This window comes from Bactrocera neohumeralis, chromosome 4 (genome assembly GCF_024586455.1).
Source record: "Bactrocera neohumeralis isolate Rockhampton chromosome 4, APGP_CSIRO_Bneo_wtdbg2-racon-allhic-juicebox.fasta_v2, whole genome shotgun sequence".
NCBI classification, from domain to species: Eukaryota; Metazoa; Arthropoda; class Insecta; order Diptera; family Tephritidae; genus Bactrocera; species Bactrocera neohumeralis.
The window spans coordinates 83,266,862-83,288,068 of NC_065921.1; the positions used below are offsets into that span (position 1 = coordinate 83,266,862).

The 21,207-nt window shown below is 41.4% G+C and overlaps 1 protein-coding gene and 1 pseudogene across 5 annotated transcripts in view; one reads left to right on the top strand and one right to left on the bottom strand.

Annotated features, from left to right (window-relative positions):
- Positions 1 to 21,207, top strand: part of LOC126755142 (protein unzipped) — a 114,467-nt gene that overhangs the window by 16,913 nt on the left and 76,347 nt on the right. The window lies entirely within an intron of this gene.
- Positions 1,655 to 2,405, bottom strand: LOC126755872 (uncharacterized; annotated as a pseudogene).

A 21,207-nucleotide genomic window follows, 5' to 3' on the forward strand; every position in this document is an offset into this window, starting at 1 on the left:
GATAGTTTTGTTACTGCGTAGTTATTAGTTTTCCATTTCTTGTGTTTGTGTTGTTGTCTTTAGTTTATTTTTCTTTGCGTGACACATTTTGGCGCCCACCGCCTTACTTCCTTGCTCCCATTTCGTGCCTTCAATAACGCGTTGGCGGCTTAATTACATCGAAATCATAAAAAGTTGAAGCACGTAAATGGCGGGGCATTTATTTCTAGAAAAAGTATGTTATTGGAGCAATCGATATTCGGTTAGGCAATTAGCGACAAAGTATATAAGGTGCGGGCGCCTAAAAGTAGACTTCGCTAACTCATCTTTTATATTTGCATATTTTATGAGGGTAATAAACGAGCTGGTGATAAAGGTAGCAATCGATCGAAGGCATTAAAAAGCAATTAAAATTTGATATGCAGAAATACATACTATATATGTATACATACATATATAGAGGATATAGTAGGATGTTTCTGAAATGTTCCAATGTTTCGTGGAAGATGTTCTCAAATATACATTATACTCGGATCTGCGCCGAGAAGTTTTTTATTAAGAAATTTTTGCAGATTCTGAGAGATCTTTATACAAAAAAACTACTCTGGCGACCTCTATCCAGTTTCTCCTCTTCTATGGTGCTTTCCACGTTACGAAGTGATAAGACGAGTACCTATATTTTATGCCCGAAGCACTCCAAACCAAGAAGCTTTTTAGGGTCATAAATATTTGTTCGTCAGTTTTTGAGATATTCGAATGAAATTTAGGCATAGCTGCCTATTCTGCTGATCATTTCTCGAAATCAGACAGATCGGATAACTACTATATATATAACATATCGCCCATACAACCGATTATAGGGATTTTTTATACTTCACCTTAAAAATCGCTGCCTCCAAAGTGATTTTAGACCCATAGTCTCTTAGACAAAGTTGTTCAGAATGATCCGTGGAGCATTCTCGCATATGCGGTTTTAAAAAAATCTATCCATTCTAGTTTATATCCGAAATCTCAGCTCGTAATGCCGCCTCAACAAAGCCTGTCAAGATGATGTTCTTTCAAGTCTTGAGACAAAGCCCATAGGACAAACGCCAGCCACGTCATATGGAGCTGCCTTTCTCTAAGTTGAGAAGAAGCTTGGCAGAGGCGCACTTACTTTTGTGGAGGTTCACCTTAAATACCCGCAGACCTCGATTTTGGACAATCAGAATGCTGAGTGTGTTCTTTCTCCACCTCATGTGTTTTCCACTTCATCTTTCTCCAAAGTGTTTTTGCCACCGTCGGCGGGGAGGCGCTTCTAAAAGCAAGGTAACACGCTTTAAACGCCCCACGTCATCTTCCCGACCTCGCGTACAAAATAACCTTTACCGTCTTATTAATCTGAAAGTGTAGCTTTGGCCTTCATACTCATTTACTGATTTCAGCATGTTTAACACCTTCCAGTCGCTGGTCGGCACGTCTGGATTCTGTCGTTGTAGTAGCTGAAGCGCACTTTCCGCCTTGAGCATCGTTGGAATATTTCGGCGGACCACCACCTTTAGTTTTGAATCTTTCCATAGGTTTGGAAGCTTTTTGACCGCTTACCTTACCCAAGTTAGCGTTGGGTAGTCTTTGCGCTTAATACCTTCCAGTCATTAGTCGGTACGTCCGAATTCTGTCGTTGCAGTAATAATTGTCACTCTTCTAAGGCTTTTGCTCCATCAAATAACGTTATGGGTGCGTTTGGTTTAGCGTCTATTCTTGAGAATAGGGCTTCCAATAGCTTCATATCCCTATTTTCCACAGCTCCTGTGACGTCTCTTCTAGCGGGTTACTGCAGTCCATTAGCGCGACGATCAAATGTCGTTTGGCAAACTCATTGGCTGCCGGCGCTTTCTCGGACGTTCTGGGTTTGTCGTCCGCATGCTTGACGTCTAACTTCTCGAATACGCCTCTGCACTTCTTCTTTTCCAAAAGGCGCCTCGGGTCGCTCTCCCTCGAACGCTGCCTCTTTCCAGCAATATGCTCGTCATTGCTATTCGCAAACGATGGACACGAAGCATTGCACCCGTTACGAGTTGCGAAATGTGTCCAGTCATTCTTCATCTCTTTTCTGGCCCGCAACCGATTTTACCTCTTCTTCCTTTTTTGAACTTGCCCTTGAGTCCGTTACATATCCCAACTGCCGCCTTGTATTGCGCTTTTGAGTGCAACCCCTCCTTACTTGACTTCTTCCGTGATCCTCCCTTGTTGTCAGAGTTGGAACGCTTGGTCACCTGCCCAGGAGAGCGACGAAGTTCTGTCGAGCTGGTTTGGCAGTTATACTACAACCGCAGCAATCTGCTTTTGTTCCAGTGGAGGTGTTGCTGCCTCACTGCCACAGTTTTCAGGCGACCCAACTTGAAGGATCGCTGTGACCGTTGGTGGTAGCGGCCATAAGAGATCATATTTGTTGCTCACATACTAACCCCTGTTTAGGAATTAGTCTCAAAACCTTTTCAGTTCTAACTTACCGTGTTCTGACACCCTGTATTTAGTTGAATTAAAGTAGTGGGCAGCTTCAAATGACAGCACAAAAGCTGATATTTTGTCGAGAGGTCACTTCCGACTTGTGGGCATACAAAAAAGACACTTCAATTGAATTTGCTTGAGTGGGCAAAGGTATGTATGAGTATGAGTAGTGACATTTGTAGATGAGAATTTTCACAAGGCAGCTGAGAAAGCATTCGCGCTACGCAAAAATTATGACTCATAATCAATTGGTGAATTGGTGGCACCGGCGTGTAGCTGGCGATACTTGCGCATGGACACCAGATGACATCATGAATGATACATTTCGTGTATCTGGCGACAGTAGGGAGGGGCGGTGCAAGCGCAGAATGGAATGTAGGAGAAACGGAAGGTACACACTTAAGTGGAGTTGTATGGCAACACTATAACACTGGCACGCATTTCGCACACTTTCACACACTTTATTATTTAATCAATAATAATAAAAAATTGTAGAATTCTATGCTTGTGGCAGCTACAAGCAAACAAGCCATAAAAACGCAAGCGTTCACGGACAATGCGGAGAACTCTTTGCCTCTTTGCAAAGAATAGCAGCGCGGCATGGTGAAAGGAGAAAAGCGATGAATTGCAGAATTCGATGCCATCCGTTGCGGTTATTGGCTCATGAATGCCACAATCATTTTACGAGCTAGAAATGCTTGAACTATACACTCTGGCAATCGCTCAGGCGCATAGAAGCAAGAAGATGAGGAAGAAGTTGAGCAAGGCAGCGCTAGTTTGGTAGTGGAGAGACGCTTGCGGCAAGGCGTGTGCGGCGATAAATAAACAGTTGCCATTTGTGGCTTTGCAACACACTTCAATTGATGACCAGTTTTGTGGTCACGCTTGAATATTGCAAATATTAATCAAAGAGATGGCATAAATGATGCAGCGCGCAGTGACAATAAAGTAAGTGGCACAATAAAAGTGGAATACAATGTGCCACAGCAGCGCCTACACACTAGCATAGGCAAATGCAGACACATACATAAATATAAAAGACACATACACACATATGAGAACACACACTCATACTAAGGCACACACATTCTCATAGCAAAGCACAGCCATTCTCACATATTCCAGCCTGCTTTGTCTGCCTTCGCTGATCGGCTTAGTGATTTCATTTGAAAATTAATTTGTTGCTGCACATTGCAATCCGCCACAATTGAAACGCATTGGCAATGGAACATTGTGAAATGCCTGTACCTGTGGTCCATCATATCTACAATGTCTTCACACGGCACGCAGCCTGATTACTCATAAATGTATACACGTCATCATCCCCAAAAATCTGCGTTTATCCTTGCGGCAACATAAAAATGCATTGTGGCATGGCACCCTCTGCTCTAACGGGCCGCCTCTAGGTGAATGAAAAAATGCCAAATCCTCGCATTTATTGTATGAATGCGTAGCGGTGAGCAAGAGGTAGCACTTATAGGTATATAGGGAAACATTGAGGCGCATATTTTATGCTGCACAGTGGGTCTTGCTTGGTGAAAAAGTTGTTAAAATAATTTAATATATATTATATACTATATGCATACTAAAAATATCTAAAAAAATAATAAAAATTGAAAAAATATAACGGTTTTTAATAATCGCTTTCGCATATGAAAACAATAAAAATCGTGAGACGTCTGTCTGTCATAGAAATAACTATAATAAAATTGAAAGATCCTACAAGAACATATATTCAATGACTTGTTATGACTGTATATCATATAACGGTACTTATAAAAGCCACAAAATTGCTATTGGCACTTGATAGAAGGGACTGTAGGAACATAATGGGAATACTAACTGGTTACTGTCTGGTAGCGACACCCGCCAGCAGGATGGAGCTGATAGAACGAGAAGACTGCAGGATATGCCAAGAGCAGGGGACCAGGGAAACAATAGAGCATCTCTTGTGCACTTGTGCCGCATTGGAAAGATTACGTTGTAAGGTCTGGGGTCCCCACCGTATGATCGATAGTGAATCATCAGAGTCTGTTAAAATTCGCGTCAAGTGCAGGCACCCTAAACGATGTGCACTCTTCTTGGACTTAGCAACTGAATTCCATCTGGTATCGAAAAGAACCAAACTGCTCTATTTGGTATCACAAAGGTCCAAACTGGTCTATGCGTGTCTTATTGGCCTACCAGGTTAACCTAACCTAACCTATAAAAGCCACTAAAAGTACGATAATGTCCAAAAGAAGATGGAAAGAAGTAAAATTTTATGGAAGACTGGCCTACTATCGACTTCACTTTCAGACTGCCTGACTATTGCAGTGTTTTTCAGCACGAGGTTGCGGTCATTAACGTAGCAGTAGATTTACTGCTCCGGAATGCGGTCTCCTTCAAAGAAGTGACTATGCACTCTATAGCATGGCAGCGATAGTGTCTTTTAGCTCACTAACCGTGCGTTCAAGGCTGGTTAGCGAATACCTAACCTCGTTGCCGATGGCATTTGGTTACTATCGAATAAGACTGGTATGGGTGCCAGGCTACAACGGAAGCGCAGGCAACTGTAAAGCTGATAAACTGGCAAGAAAGGGTATCCTAGCTTCGCTATTAGTAGAATGGAAACGCTTCGTGTGTTCTACTACTGGATAGCGGGGCTTCGCGGGAACTTAAGTTTAGAATCGGCTTATGTGCTGTCGTAGGATCCTTTTGGCACAAGATTAATCGAAAGACCTAGTGAGCTATTTTTCCTCAGTAAGGCTAGTCTCTCCCTAGTTGTGGGAATTCTAAATGACTATTGCCCAATCGTCGTCCGTGCCGTAAGGTTGAGAATCTTACCGGACGTCATCTGCAGAAGCTGTATGGAACAAGACAGTTGGAAACATCTCAGCTTGATTGATTGTTTCGCCTTTTCGAGACACAGACCCAAACTTACACTTTCAGATATCCCAACGAACTCGTCGGAATAGAATTTAAACGCCTGAGCAAATTTTTATAGGCCACAAGGCGATCTGCTGACTTTAAAGTTCGAATTACAGAGTTCTATTTTTATGGCTTCACACAGAACTGCATTTAGTAGTCCAAGTGCGATCTCTGGATCGAAGTTAATCTAACTTATAGTAGGCCTCCAATCCATTTGGTTGGATTCTATATTAGATAGGTTGACCCTCGCGCCAAAAGTCCTGATGGGGTAGCTGTGGTCTTTTCTGACATCAAGAACTCTTAGATCATATACCGATATGGATCCATTGATAAAACAATAGAATTATGGGTGAAATTTCATTCTGATTGCACAAAATTTAATATTGAAAATTCTTGTAAGGACATTAATGACATTTATCCCTCCAACTGCATATTTTCTCCAACCTTTGCACACTGTGCCTCTAATATCCGCATGTCCTTGCTACACGTCACCAGCATAACTGCTTGGGTGCTCACTGGCTCTTGACAACTCGCCTACTTCGCCACGTTTAGCTCTTGTTTTCCTATTTATTTTATTTCATTTCATTGCGATCCAATTTTTTTCTTGTTGCCACATTTGCTTTTGTTGTTGTGCTCGCTGTTGCAGTACCGGAATGAATTTTGCGACGCGTCACGATTTCTGGTTTAGCAGCAGCTGTTGTTTCGACGCCTGTTTCTGCATTGCTCAAGGGTGGCTCGCTGACTGGCGTGCTGCACACATACGAATACAAAATACGAACGCGCAAAACAGCCAAGAGCTGGGAGCTTCGCCGACTGAATGTCTGACTGCCTCTGGCGTTTGACAACTCTAGTAATCTTGGCTACACTTTGGAAGTGTTTTTGTTGTTTTTGCGATTTCCCTGTTGTCCCTAATGCCGCTGGGCTTACAACATTTGACACATACTCGACTCGTCGTTAACTCCTCGTCGCCTTGTCGCTCACATGCAGTACATCTAGTGCGCTCCTAGACGACACGGCTAGGGGTGGCTCATGCCTCTTTTGTCTGTTTCTCTTTGGCTGCTGTTTTGTGTTGATGTTTTGCTTGCTCTGGCAGGACCATGAAGAGGATTTTGCTCTTTACGCATCTTTTTGTTTTGATTCAATTTCGGTAACATGCACAGTGGTGGCTAAATGTAATGGCAAATGAAATATTTTTTAGACTTGACGAAATCTAAAATAGTTGGCGAAATAATTATTGCCAACAGGTGCTACTTTGGGATCAGTAGGCAATTGAGAAGCAGATGCTTTTCTTGACGGACAAGAAATGCGCTCTAAGTCTCTTACCATGCTTGTTCTATTACACGGCGTAAAAACACGGACGATTAATGAAAGGTCTTTGGAACCGTTCGCCTGAGCGATGACTACTGAAGAAGATGGAATCATGAACTGGTTGAGCTCTACGGTGGCTTCGATATACATAGTTTAGCACATAAAAACCAACATATGCCATGTCGGACGCATGGATGGTGATGCTCTAGCGAAAAGCTCTTTCCATTCGAGATCCATGGGTAGCCAACGAAAGAAGGGCGCAGGCATCCAATGCAATGACTAAGTGCTTAAATACCTGTCTGTCTTGTGGGCTCGACCCCGACCGACAAACGATTGTACTACCAAACAAGATGAGAAAGAAATTAAGAACGTTAGAGACATATTTTTACACGGTTATAGCCGAGTTTATAAAAGCGCACCAGTCGTTCTTTCTTTTCGCTGTTTGGCGCCAATCGGAGATTCCAAGTGTAGCCAGTTCCTTCTCCACCTATTACGTCGAACACATTCAGAGCTAAAGGGCTTTCATACATTCGGACGACATGACCTAGCCAGCGTAGCCGCGTCGAATACTTTCAGATCTATCTCAATGTCGTTTTATATTTGGACAGCTAATCGTTCCAGCGACTGCTGTCTATTTCGTTGCAAATGCGCGAAGTATCATAAATCTTCCGCAGAACCTTTCTCTCGAAAATTCGTGACGTCGACTCATCAGATGTTGTCGTCATCCATGCCTCTGGACCATATAGCAGAACGGGACTTATAGAGCTTGGTCTTTGTTCGTTGTGGCCTACACAGTCCAAAGTAGCACCTGTGGCAAGATTTTTATTACTCGGGAAAATACTGGAAACCGATCTGAGTCTTATCTGATTCCTGAGGGAACAGAAGGGTTCCTTTAAATAATAAAACCAAGCTTACATAATGCTATGATTTCAAGAGACTTCAACAATTTTTGAGTTTCAGAGAAAGATTTAAATTTTTTTATAAGCGGGAGAGATTAGTTCGACAAGAAGCCAGAGACAATCTACGAAGCATCAGACATAATCCTAATAAAGCTCTGGCCAGGTGATTTTAAGGCCCTTTTTTGGCAGATTTCCCTTGGATTTAGTATCTTCGTAGAATTTGACATTGTCACCGCTTAATAGCTGGGCTAGTTTCAATCAAATATTGAGAGCGCCGTGCAAACTCATTCAGTGAGAATTACGCGCGTGTCTCCCACGAAGTTTGTCAAGCATATTGTGCAATTAATTGATAAAGAATGAAAACAATTGAAACGAAACAGCAAAATGAATGAATAAATTATGACAGCAAAACAATGAATGACCGATGAGAGAACTGAAAGCGAGCAAGCGCCTACTGAATCTATAAGCGTAGCAAGAACGGGTAATTGAGGCAACTCTGCGGCCTTCTGGTACACTTTCTAAATACTGAATAGTATTATCAGCGAGCAGAGGGAAGAGGGTGCGAGCGTTGTAAAATAATATGCCGCACATTCATTAAAAACCAAAAGCAAGAAGTAGGACCACAAGCGGGCAGAAGAAGACAGAGTTCCACGTCGCAAAGCCAATTTCGCCGCTAATAACAATCAACTTTCGAACAATGAAAATATGTTTGAGCGTGTGAGTGAATGAAACGCGCCGCTTTTGTATGCCATGCTTGGGATTAAATCGGCAGGAAAATAAAATGAAACGAAGAACAAATGTTTACCGCATTTATTGGAAGAATTTAGTATTCCGGGGTCATGTGTGCGTGTGTTTGTGTTTGCAGGCATTAATTTCACGGGGTTGCAATGGCAAGCTGAGCGCCACATTGACGCGCCCACATTGATGCATGCAGAAAAGGACACGCAAGGATTTGTTTACGTGTCCAAAGGGTGGTCCATATGCCGGTTTCTTTATGTTTCGTGGGTTTGATTTATTCGAAGGTGTCCATTCATCAGACTGTCCTTTGTTGTTTTTGAGTTGAGAGACTTTGATCGGAAAATAATTCGGGATCATTTCGGTTATGCAGACGCCACTGACATAGTTTCTTCCTCTTTTGTTTTGCTCTGTTGTTTTGACAGTCTTTCATCGGCAAGTAATCCGGGATCGTTCCGGGTATGCAGATACATTGGAGTCTCATTTTCAGTTCAGCTTGGTGAAAGGTTCTTACACTTTTTCCATTCGTCCAAGTCGGAATCGTTCCGAACATGTAGACGCTACTGACTTGAGAGTCTCATTTTCAGTTTAGCTTGGTTATAGTTTCCTGATCTTTTTCCGTTTGACCCAGTTGATCGTCTTCGATCGGAACGTAATTTTAGATCGCTCCGGTTATGAAGATGTGACTGTAGTGAGACTCTATGTTCCAGCTTAGCTAGGTGAAAGATTCTTACTCTTTTTCAGTTCATTCGGACAAGGCGGAATCGTTCATTTTCAGTTCAGTTTGGTGATAGTTTCGTGATCTTTTTTCTTTCGACCGGGTTCACAGTCTTTGATTGGAAAGTAATTCGGGATCGTTCCGGTTATGCAGACTTTGCTGTAATTGGAGTATCTTTTTCAGTTCTGTTTTATGCTAATTTCTTCCTTTTCTTCAGTTCGGTCGATCGGAAAATAATTTTGCTTTGTTCCGCTTAGTCAGTGTCATAAAACATTCCTGAAGTAAGTAAAAGTTCACAGTCTTTGACCGAATATAAGTCCGGGTCCGTTCCGATTACTTAAACTCGACTGTCGTGGGATCGGTAGTCTCTTTTAGTGCTGCTTCGTGACTTCGTTTCTTTCTTCTTTTCAATTCCGCTCCAAAAACTTCGTCACACTTTTAGCTATCCTCCAGAAAAGATTCGTTTATATTCGGTTCTTCCACAATCTTTCTCCGTGATTCATCCTAACTTTGTTTAAAACTTAGTTCTTTTAGTAGCTAGTAGTTTTAGTAACGACTTGCTTAATGCTCGACTTGATGTTCTAAGTCCTTAAGAAGTTGCTTTTAATCGCAGCTGTTAGGTTTTCAGTTGACATCAGAACATTACGCCGAAATTGAAGTCTAACCGAGTTCATACCTTCGACTTCTGATTACAAAAAGAAAGTTGTTGAACCTCGTAATGCTCACCATTGATCGACTCGATAGATTGGTTAGAATTTTCTAAGGAAATATTGGTCCAGAATGAACTTTACACCAAAAGCTATACTAAATGTTCATTCTCTGATCCAGCTTTAGTTCAGATCAGGTAAGGATTGCCTTAAGGATATACAGGATCGCTAAGATCATATGCAAGGGAATGGGAGCGTAAGTTTTCTACTCACAAGATCTTAAAAAGACTGCATGACGGTTGTATTCAGCTTGTATTAATAATAGAACTCCAACTGGCTTTGCAAAGGACCTGTAGGTGTATGTACGGCGTAAAATCCAATCAGTGAAAACTAACCTAACCTTATTTTTGGTTGCTTGGAGATCGCCTGTAGGCTCTTGGAGCTCCTCGGCAGTAAAATAAAGCCAGTGAAACCAAATTAACCTATTCATAGGTTACCTGAAGATCTCGTGTGGGCTTTAGGACAGCCACGGCAGCAGAGGTGGTTAATAAAGTCAACAAATCTTTCTGTGAAACGTTTTAGCTCTCAAAAGACATGCAAAATACAAAAATAAAGTTATGCACCACCCTGTATAGTACAAAAGTATAAAGTATCACACAATACGACAACAAATATTGGCGAGGCGGTGTCGCATTGTTTTTGTGGTATTGAATTTTAAATTGTTTTCGTTACGCTGGCGCATTGTTGACGCAATTTTCGAAATTAATCTGATGCTTTGTTTACTTGCCAGTTAATAATTGCGGTCGTTTGTGCGGGACTCGGTGGTTGTAGCGCGTGCAAAGTTTGTTTCCACTTGTGCGCATACTTCCAAGGATCGCTAGCAACACACCCACTCCATCCTGTCGCGTGATTTCGTGCGAGTTTTCCTTGCCGCATTGCGTGTCGCTTACTTAGCCAATTGCTGGCGGTGTTCTCGTTGCTGACGCTGTTGCTGCCGCTGTGGCGCACGCCATGTGGTTCAAGCAAAGTCAATGAGCGTGCTTGACACGAGACAGCGCCCGCAGGATAAATGCACCGCTGGCGGTATAACTATTTATTATGCTTCCTATTCGCTTTTGTTTTCTCCGTTTTTATTTATGTTTCTATGCTGTTTTCTCATTCATTTATTATTTTTGTTTATTTTTCCTTGAGTTCTATGCGGAAGTTCAATCGCACAGTCGGCAAGCGTTTTGCTGAAGTGAAGGCCTGAAGTGTCAACAGTGTCGCCACGCCAATGGCATCAAGTTGCACTTGCTAGTTGTCCTTTGCATAGCTGAAGTGTGTGTGGACGAAGGGGTGGGTTTAGCGGACGTATGCGCGAGAGACAGTCTGTCAACTGCCACTTCAACTTAAAGTTTTTTGCGTTTTTAATGAACTCGCTGGCAGGAACTCACAAGCATATATACATATATGTATACTCAAATCCATATATACTCAAGTACATATATACTCACATTTATATATCCCCATATAGACATCTCTAAAAACGCACATGTGGCTTCCATTTGGTTTCTAACTACCCGCAAGCACCTTCACATATGCAGCGAGACCGCCTCCAGCTGTGTGGCGCCGCACTTAACCAAGTCCAAGGATATTAAGCATCAAATATATTCATGATTTTTATGTTTCAGTCGTTTCCCAGCGTCAGTTTTGTCTACTTTTTGTTGTAAATATGCAAACATGTCTATTTAGCAATGCTGATTTGTCTTCGCAAACCGGTAATTCCAGTCGGCAAGGTCAGTGACATTCACTCGACAAGCTTTTGTGGCATCAATCTAACTTTATTATTGCAAAGTTTTTATGGTCATGCAAGGGTTAAATGATAATAAATTACATTTTTAAGTAGAAAAATGCATGCGCTTTAGAAAACTGTGCTGTTTGAGAGGGTTGCGCTGACAAAGTTCTCAGAATTATATATGCTGAGCGGTTATGACGTCATTATGCTGTTTTGCTTTGAGCTATTCGACACCAACTAAGGAATTATTGAGTATGATGGACCAAAAATGTGCTCACAGTAAGATCCGTTATCGACGAGTTGTTCTCAGATCTCCCGACCTCGGGTATACCAAAACTCGATAGCTTACTTCTTGGGCTTCTTTATGGATATCAAGTAATCAGTTTTACGGACAGAAAATTTTTTTCGCACGAAGGTTCATGAGCAGCATATTTCAAAATTCGATAGCTGAATAAGTAATTTCTGTGTGGAAATGGAGTAGTCAGTTTGATGGAAAGAAATTGTTCAGAAGCGAAGGTCCTCGTGCTCATTTCAGATCTCCCGACCTCGGGATATACCAAAACTCGAAAGCCGAAGAAATAATTTCTGTATGGAAATCAAGTAATCAGTTTGATGGAAAGAAAATTATTCTCCGCCGATTATGTTTTGTATCAAGAGCTCTGATTTCTGGATTGAAAACAATTTTTGGTAAGTTCTGTAGCAGTAGAATACTTGACAGGCCATGAATTTTAGCACAATTTAATGAGCGAGACTATAAATTTAAACAGATGTCAGTTCGCTGGATGTGTATGGACTTCGAGCTTTGATCCGTCGCCTGTTAAAAAAACCGCAGATACGGCCGGTTCGTTGTTCTAACTTAAATAAAAGATCTCTCCACATGAAGTCCGACTTCCAGAATATTATATATATTACTGTTTTTCATTCTGTCTGGTCTGATCCACTGAGTTTATGATCATAATCTTCTGAAACTTTTTAAAATGCTTCGATAAATATGTTGTTTCCTGCGAAATCTGCAGGCCGCATTCATTTTCCTGGCTTTGGATGGCTTTAGAACTCTGGGCGATCTTCATTTACTTAGTTTCTTTTATTGACTTCGCAAACTCGGTCAGGACTGTTATGCAATTTTAAGAAATTATTACTTTTTCTATCTTTTTGGTCTAAACCATGAGGTTACAATAATTTTCGCTTAAAATTCTTTAAAGTGCTCCATCCCAACTCATGTGCACTGCCAAATTAGCAATTAGCATTCAGTTTACTCTCTTTGGGGGCTTTAAAAAGCTGGACAATCTTAGTCTTCGAGCTTCGGTTGCTTAGAAAACCGCATTGACTAGTCCAACTCGGTCAAGAGTCTTCATCTCAGTACATAAGCCTAAACTCTTTGGTTGTTGTCTTTGTTGGGAGAGTACTCCAACTAATTTTTAGTTTCCCAGTTGACCCATTTGGCCGGTTAGAGATCCAGGTTCGTTCCGGTTATGTATATCCGACTACAATAGAGATCCGGGCTCGTTCCACTTACGTAGATGCGACTACCATGACAGTCGTTGGATGATAGAGTTCCTTGGTCATTGGAGTATGGTTTATTATGACACCATGTCACAGAGCATAAGTTTTGTACCGGTAAAATTGGATTTTCTTATCTTTTGGCGATAAGATGAGGAGGAAATAACCTTAAAGTATCTAGCATTTTACAGTATCCAGACTTTTTAGCCTAGAAAACACTAAAATAAAGTGACATACAATTAAAGAGCGTTAGCCGCAAGTTTTCAGGAGTGTGAGATAAAGCTGTTTTTTCGATATTCGAGCATCTTTTTCGAAACCAATCGTTTAAGAGGTACTGCTGCCGCTCAAAATTGGAAATCGTAATCAAAATAACGGTACTGCAGGCACTTCATAGACAATAGACAACAGCTTCTCAGAAGTAAAAACTATGAACTCTTTAAAAATCATACCAGATCCTTTTTTGTTAACCATTGTTATTGAAAACTTCTATGCTGCTAGCCCAAACCACTCCACGACAACTCCCTGAGGCACTATAAAAGCCTCAAAGGTGCCTCCAATTGAGTGACTAACACTTACAGTTCGCATTGTGTACCCAACAAACGACACAAACAGTGGCAACAACACAAATTGAAAATAAAAAAAACTCTGATAAATTCAAATGTCAAGTGCAACAATAATAGCTACAACAACAAACAAACGCTTTGAACGAGCACAGAATAGAGTGGAGTAGCGCACAATGGGCAATAGCTTGCTGTAGGGGCATTCACTATAAGTATCCATGTAAATATGTATGTTTGTGTGTAAAAAAATGTCAGCGAATGTCAATAAAAACTATGTAAATACAACTAGTAGCAACAATAGCAACAAAAATGTGTGCATTTGTTGTATGAAGTGGGGGCAGCGCAAGTCAACTGCGTTAAACGGCTTTCAACGCAGCGCAACTGAAGTGTACGGACAGTGGATGCGAATGCTGTCGGCAAATGGCTTTATTTGAGATTTTTTTTGCTTTTTATACCCTGAACTTAATGTACGCTAAGTTTTTAAAGAAGTTTGCAACACCCAGAGGGAAATATGGAAGGTCTCTAATACATATGGTACTCGTCTCAGAGTCCCCTAGTTTCTGAATTATCGCTCTGAAAATTTGCTCACATTTTTTGCTCTCCAAGGAGTTATTCATCGCTAAGAATCACCGTTTTCGGATTACTATAGCATATAGCTGCTATACAAACTGAATGATCGGATTCAAGTGCTTATATGGAAAACTTTTTCATTTGACGAGATATCCCCGTTAAATTTGGCACAAGTTATTGCCTAAGGCAATAAAATAATCTCTGAAAAAATTATTAAAATCGAATCACTTTAGCATATAGCTGTCATACAAACTGATCTTTCGAAATCAAGTCCTTGTTAGAAAAACTTTTTTGTTCGAGAAGATATCTTCACGAATTTTGGCCTATATTATTTTCAGAGGCCAAGTTAAAATTTTCTCGAATAATGTTCAGATCCGGCTACTATAGCATATAGGTGTCATATAAACTGATCGTTCGAAACCAAGTTCTTGTATGGAAAACTTTTTTATTCGAAAAGATATCTCCACGAAATTTGTTAAAGATCATTTTCCAAAGCCAAGCTACCATCTTCCCGTATTATGTTCAAATCGGGCCACTATAACAAGCTGTCATAGAAACTGTCATAGAAACGAACCGATCAAACCAAAGTTCTTGTTTGAAAAAATTATGCATTTGACAGGTTATCGAGATAAGAAATGCAACTGTGAATGGTATTATAGCTTCGGTGCAGCCGAAATCAACATTTTTTTCTTTATTTTTTCCTTTCTTTCTTTCTTTTCTTCCTTTTATTCAATGAACATTTTAGCCATCAAGTACACAATCCTCGAAAAAAATCGAAATGTCACTGAAGCAAACTAAAATTGGAATATTGGCAACATTTGTAGCCCGCTCTCTGTTCTGCACTCTTCACTTTGCCTCTCTCCTCTCTTTGCCACCACTCTTCTCTTGCCACTCTCCTCCCACTCCTTTTTCTTCTATTTTTGGTGTTTGTTCTGCTTTATTGCTGTTATTCGATTTCCCTGGAGTGCACACAGCAGCAATAACGGCATTTTTCACGTTGATTTGTGTTGGCTAAAATGTCAGCAACAGTGAAAATTTCACCGTTTGAGGTTAGAGTGAAGTGGCGTTCAATGCATGGGCGCTCATGATGCCAAGTGACTTGTTGTGTTATCAAATTTAGGGACGCCTGAACATGATTTTTATGAAAGGGGGACTCAGTGATTGAAATTTGTATACAAATGTATGTGTGTATGTCGCTGATGGTCTTTCAATGACTCTAGCACTGATCCTTATTGTTTTGGACGCTAAAAATCTATGTTTTTTATGCTTTTTCTGCACTTAATGTCTGCTACTGTTAATAATCGAAAACTGTTGAGACTCTCTTTCATTCTCTCTCTGCTTGATTTTGACACCTTTGAGGCGCTTAGATCCTAAAATAATAAAAAATGGCAGCGGTGGTAGTATACCTCAGCTTCATTCAACTGCCACTGACTTGATAAGAAATGACTTTGACTCACTACGATTTTTAGCTCTTGTGTTTTTTTTTGGAAAGTTGGGTACCCCTATTCTTTCAAAGTGCTGCTTCTTCCCTACCTTCACTATCAGCAAAACTCGTAAGCAATTTTTTCGTCACTGTTTGACATGAAAATAAATGTCAGTAGCTTGCGCACTTGACACGACAACAACAGCGGCGGCATTCTGCCTTTGAACCAGGTTAAGTGGCACTTGTGGTAGCGATTCTAGGTACACCATGCAACACATAACTGCTACAAAACACTCCAATTGTTTGGCTTAATTTTGTAACAAAAGAAAACAAAATTATTTTGAGTGCATTTCGTGTGAATTTACGAGTTGAATTGACGATTAGAAAGTTGCCGCGTTGCCGACAAAAGTCATCAATTTTCGTGCCTCATTACGGCTGTGTCGTGAAGTAAAAGCGCGGAAAGGTAGAGAAGAACTCGTATATAATATTGTTGGATATAAGAGAAGCTCTGATAAAGACACACAGTAATGAATATAAATAAACCGACAGGCATATACCGTTAAGATGTCTGACAAAATATTTTCTGCTTCTCAATACTCGTTAAGCAGAGTAGGTGGTGGAATCTTATGTCGGGAGTACTCCATCAATACTAGTTTCAATCTACCAGAACTGTGTAGCATCTTTCAAGCGGAGGTAGCTGCCACTAAGGCAGCAATAGCTGTAGTGCTGCGAAGTGCCGCTTTCTTCAGGGAGGCTGGCCATGACTGTGCGCTCCAAAATAGCTTCGAACTTCTATATTGGACTTGTATGGGTGTCCGGTCACAGTCGAATCGCCAGAAATGGCTTGCTATAGAGGGCACTCATTCCTCGATTTCATCCGGTAGGAAGCGAGTCTGTTTTCGTATGCTTTCTTGCGTTCTGGCGTGTGATTGTGAGATTCTTCCATTCCAGAGTGAACATAAGCGGTTCTCCGAACTACATGCTCTTAGTATAGTCAATATCACCACTATTACAGGTGTTATGACTGGACACTGCCCTGTAAGTACACACACGGTGCTGAAAATATTCTGTTGGGCACCAATGCTGTATGGATGAAGGCGGGGTAGGATCATATTGTCACTTCCTTCGCTATTGCTGGCGTTTGCCAGACTGGAATTGAACGATCTTTGTAGACAGACCTTCAGAGAAACTTGCGAAGTGGTTAGATTAATATTAGTCCCCATAATAAATTTCTGATAAGCTCGAAATGCTTTGGTGATTCAACTTTAGTAGTTTTTTGTTAATATGAAGGGCGAATATCTGTCCAATAGAGTTTCAGCAATTTTGGATCAACTTTACGACCAATTCTAATCTTCTCATTAGATTTGATTGTGAACAAGGTTACACACTGTGAAACCCTGTGATCTCCTGTGGTCCTGTACTATTTTCTAAAATGCAAAGAAGGCTTCTCTAACACCAGCTGATTTCTTATTGAACATATGTTGGTATGAAGACTCTGAGAGAGAGATGGGACTATATTTTTCAAAAAGTTGGTAGCATTAGAGAGCCTAAAAAAGAAGAGAAGATCTCTCTAGCACATGCTAAATCTGAATTGAAAACATTTAGATCAGATGGTTCTCAGGGATAGTTTAAAGCTTCTGAACAGGATATATCCAGATTGCCACGTAGTTTATCACATCCAGATATAAACGTAAGAGACCATAGAAGGCATAAATATAAATGATAAAGGTTGAGTCGATTTAGCAATGTCTGTCTGTTTCACAGTTTGTCTGTCCGTATATATATATAGTATATAGCTTCTATACATAAGGGTAAGTATCTTCAACGATCAGTCAAACTAGATAATAGAGTAGAGAATTGCCTTCCGACTACCGGATGCAATGCAGTGCCTCCCAAGTGGATATCAAATCAATTAAAAAAGCCTTAATGTTCTAGGCTTTGAAATTACTAGTGTACCTTATGGCTTCACAGAAAACAGTGAGAAAATGCCTTGATCTACAGTAGTTTCCAGGACATAGTGATATTCCTGGCAACTGTGAAACAGTTTGACTAGCCATTGCAGGCACCATCCTACAATTAGACTCCGGTAAAGAAGGAATGTATATGCCACCGACTACTTGTGGATACTTAGTTGACAGATATGTTATATTTAGTAGATACAGCTGAGTCTCGTTGGAGTCAATCTCTGACTTGACCAAGAAGCAGGCGAACGTGGCATGAATGGATTATGAGCTGTAAAGGCCGACTATTCAAATTCAAAAGGTATGACATAAGAACTGTAGTAGGAGAGCCAACAAGTCACTGTCTAGTTGGCAGATACGTCAGCAGACTGGGAATGCCATACCACGACTATTGTCAGCTGTCAAGAGGTAGAAGAGGAAGAGATTATAGAACATCTTCCATGTCAATGCAAGACTTTGTATGAAAAAATAATGGCATTGTTGTTGTAACGGCAGAATTATACCGAGTTGACAATTATTTTTTGGATAAAAATCCAGATCCGTTCCAGTAGACTCGACCCTCGTGGTATTGAATAGGAACAGAATAGCAACTATCGGTCGAGGGTTTCTCGACGACGCTTCGGAGGTGGTACGGATAACACTTTTCGTACTGTTGAACATCATCGGCAGACCAGGGTGGTTCGGAAAGGACATAGACATAGAGTGTAGAGATTTTTGTTCCGCTGGCTTCATAAAGAGCTTCCAAAAGGCCTAGGTGTACAATGCACTTCAATACTATCCACTTATTTAGAAATTTCGAAGCAGACTATATCCAGTATATATCCAGAGACTATCTAATTCTTATTAGAAAAAGTGACTTTTTGGTACATATAAGTTTGAGTTCTGTTAAAACGATCCCATTCATCTACTTCCATGTCGCTTCTGCTTAAACATTTCATAATTTCCTTAATTATTTCGACCACTACACGCGCGCACAGCTGCAACACGAATCGTTCGGGTTCCGCCTAATTTAAATTCAGTCATTGTCATGCTCGCTTAATTGGCCAACACCGCATGCTACATTGCAAGTTGCAATCGGGTATGGCATGTGGCATGTAGCAAGCAACTTGGCAGAGTGGAACACCCACACAAAGGCATGAATTGTGAAGAGATATGCGAAGTGGATATATATATATATATATGTGTGTATATATATATTCATGTATAAATATTCACCAAGAAGTAGCCCACAAGCTGCGCAGTGGAGCAGAACACCAACTCGCTAGCTCCATAGCTGGCGGCAGCAGCATAGAGAAGCAAGCGAACCGTTGCCACTTAATGAAAACATTTGCGCTTATAATTTTGCAACACTGGCTGTTTAGCTAACGCTTACGGCTCTACGCTTTCAACTGCTGCTGCTTCTTCTTCTTCTGTGTGCTAAACTAATTTTAGTTACATTTGTTGCAGCTGTTGCTTTTTGAAAACGCTTTGACCTCTCGTTGTTGTTGCTGTTATTTTAAGCGATGAAGTTGCAGATAACACACTCTTTCTCAGCTGCTTTCTATGCAGTTTTCAGTTTTTTACAGCAACAACGGCCTGCCATATCTGCTATAATCTGATATCTGTTGCCTGCTTTTAGGCGCTTGAGGCCGTTTTCGTGCAGTTGCACGCCTTCTACTGCGCTAAAATGCACTCACGCGTGCAGCGCTCGCCCACATGCCACAAATTTTGCGTCCATTCATTGTGTTGACATTGGCCGATGGCAACAACAAAAGCAACAAAAAAAATGCAAAAGTAGAATAGCAGAGAATAGCAGCGTTTCTAAAGCTTTTGTGAGCACATTGCGCTTGAACTCAAGTGTAATGAATGTCACGAACGTGTGGGTGTGCATATATAATGCTTATGTATGTCTGTATATACAATATGTACATATATACAGTAAATATGTACAAGCTTAGTTGCTATTTGCCGCTGCTTTGTTGCCTCTTCCACAGCCAGCGCTGTGTTTGCTGTTGTTGTTGCATTTATGCGCTCTGCTTTGCTGCATGCTGCAGGCTGTTGGGTGTTATAACAACAACAACAGCAAGAATAAAGTACCACAGCCGTTGGCGCATCTGCTTAAACGCGTGCGCTTGACTTGATGTTGCAGTTGTGCGGCCGTCCGTCCGTTTGCCAGTCCACTGGTGCTCGTGGTTGGACGGACAACAGCTTGACAACAGACACCATGCGCGCATTTGAAGCACACTTCATAAACGCGCGTGTGTATGTGTGCTTAAAGCAACTGCTGCAAACTGAATTTAAGTGCTGCTTCTTCTTCTTCATTTTTCTCTCTCCAATGGGTTGGCTGATGCAATGAGTGTTCTATTTTAGCTATTGCTGTTGTTGTTGTTGTTGGTTTGTGCTCCAAGCAGACTGTTCTTGACACTTTGGCCACAAAAACGTTTTTGTCTTACGAATGCCTCAGGCGAACTTTAGCTAATAGAGAAAGAGTGCGCAGTAAGGCTTGTTGAAAAGGTGCAATACCGTTATGACATTGAACTCTAGCTGCTTAAAGCTTGAAAACATATTATGAGTGTTGAAGTTTATTTAAAAAATTATTTGTCCGATAGCTGGGCCGGCAATCCATCGGCCCCCGCCGCTTTGTTGTTCTTCAGACGGCTATTCGAGCTTCTTCATGGTCGGGCAATGAATCGTCTGCTCCATCGTCATCGATTGAATCGGCTCACCATCTCCTGGTGCTATGTTTCCACTACCATTTAGCAGGTTGGAGAAGTGTTTCTCTAGCATTTCAATATGCTCGGGGCAGCAGTCACTAGACCACCTTTGAAAGTCCTACAAGAGCATATTCCGGTCTTCGCCACATCTTTTCGTAGAAAATTCTTCGGATTTCGGCCTCTCTCTTTTTTTGTCTGCAAATGAGTTTCGCTTCCCTCTTCGACACTCGGTATCTATCCCATCCCGCACGTGTTGTGATCAATTGTAACGTTGCGAGGTAGGCAGTTTGGTTTTTCTTCGCTGCGACACGGCACTCCTCATCGAACCAGCTGTTCTTTTGCCTTTCCGAAAACCAATGGCTTCGTAACAGGATAGTGGTCCGAGTCGATGTTAGGACCTTGGGGCGCTGTATAAAACACTGGAGACGTGTCTTTCGTCTATCATAACATAATCGATCTAGTTGGTGGCTTTTCGATACGGAGACAGCCAGGTAGCTTGATGAATTTTCTTATGCTGGACTTTAGTACTACAGATAACCATATTTCGGACCACGGCGAAGTCGATCAGCCTCAACCCATTTGGGGATGCTTCCTCGTGGAGCCTGAATTTACCGACTGTTGCGCCAAAGATATTTTCCTTGCCCACCCTGGCGTTAAAGTGGCCAAGCACCATTTGGACATGGTGGCGGGGGCAGCTCTCATAGGTGCGCTCCAAGCGCTCATAAAGATATGTTTGGTCACATAGTCCTTCTTTTTCGTCGGGGCGTGGGCGCAAATCAACGATATGTTGAAGAACCTTGCTTTCATGCGGATTATGGCTAGACGTTCATCCACCGGGGTGAATGCCACTACTCGGCGACGGAGTCTCTCTCCCACCACGAAATCTCACTTGAATATTGACTGTAGTAAATGACACAAGATTTACTCGTCTCAGTCCTGTATCCATCGCACGTGGACGGCGGTGATGTTCGCATTTACTTTTATGTGGGCGTCAGTTGGCAGTTTCCAATGGACCGGACATTCCAAGGCATGCCCTCAAA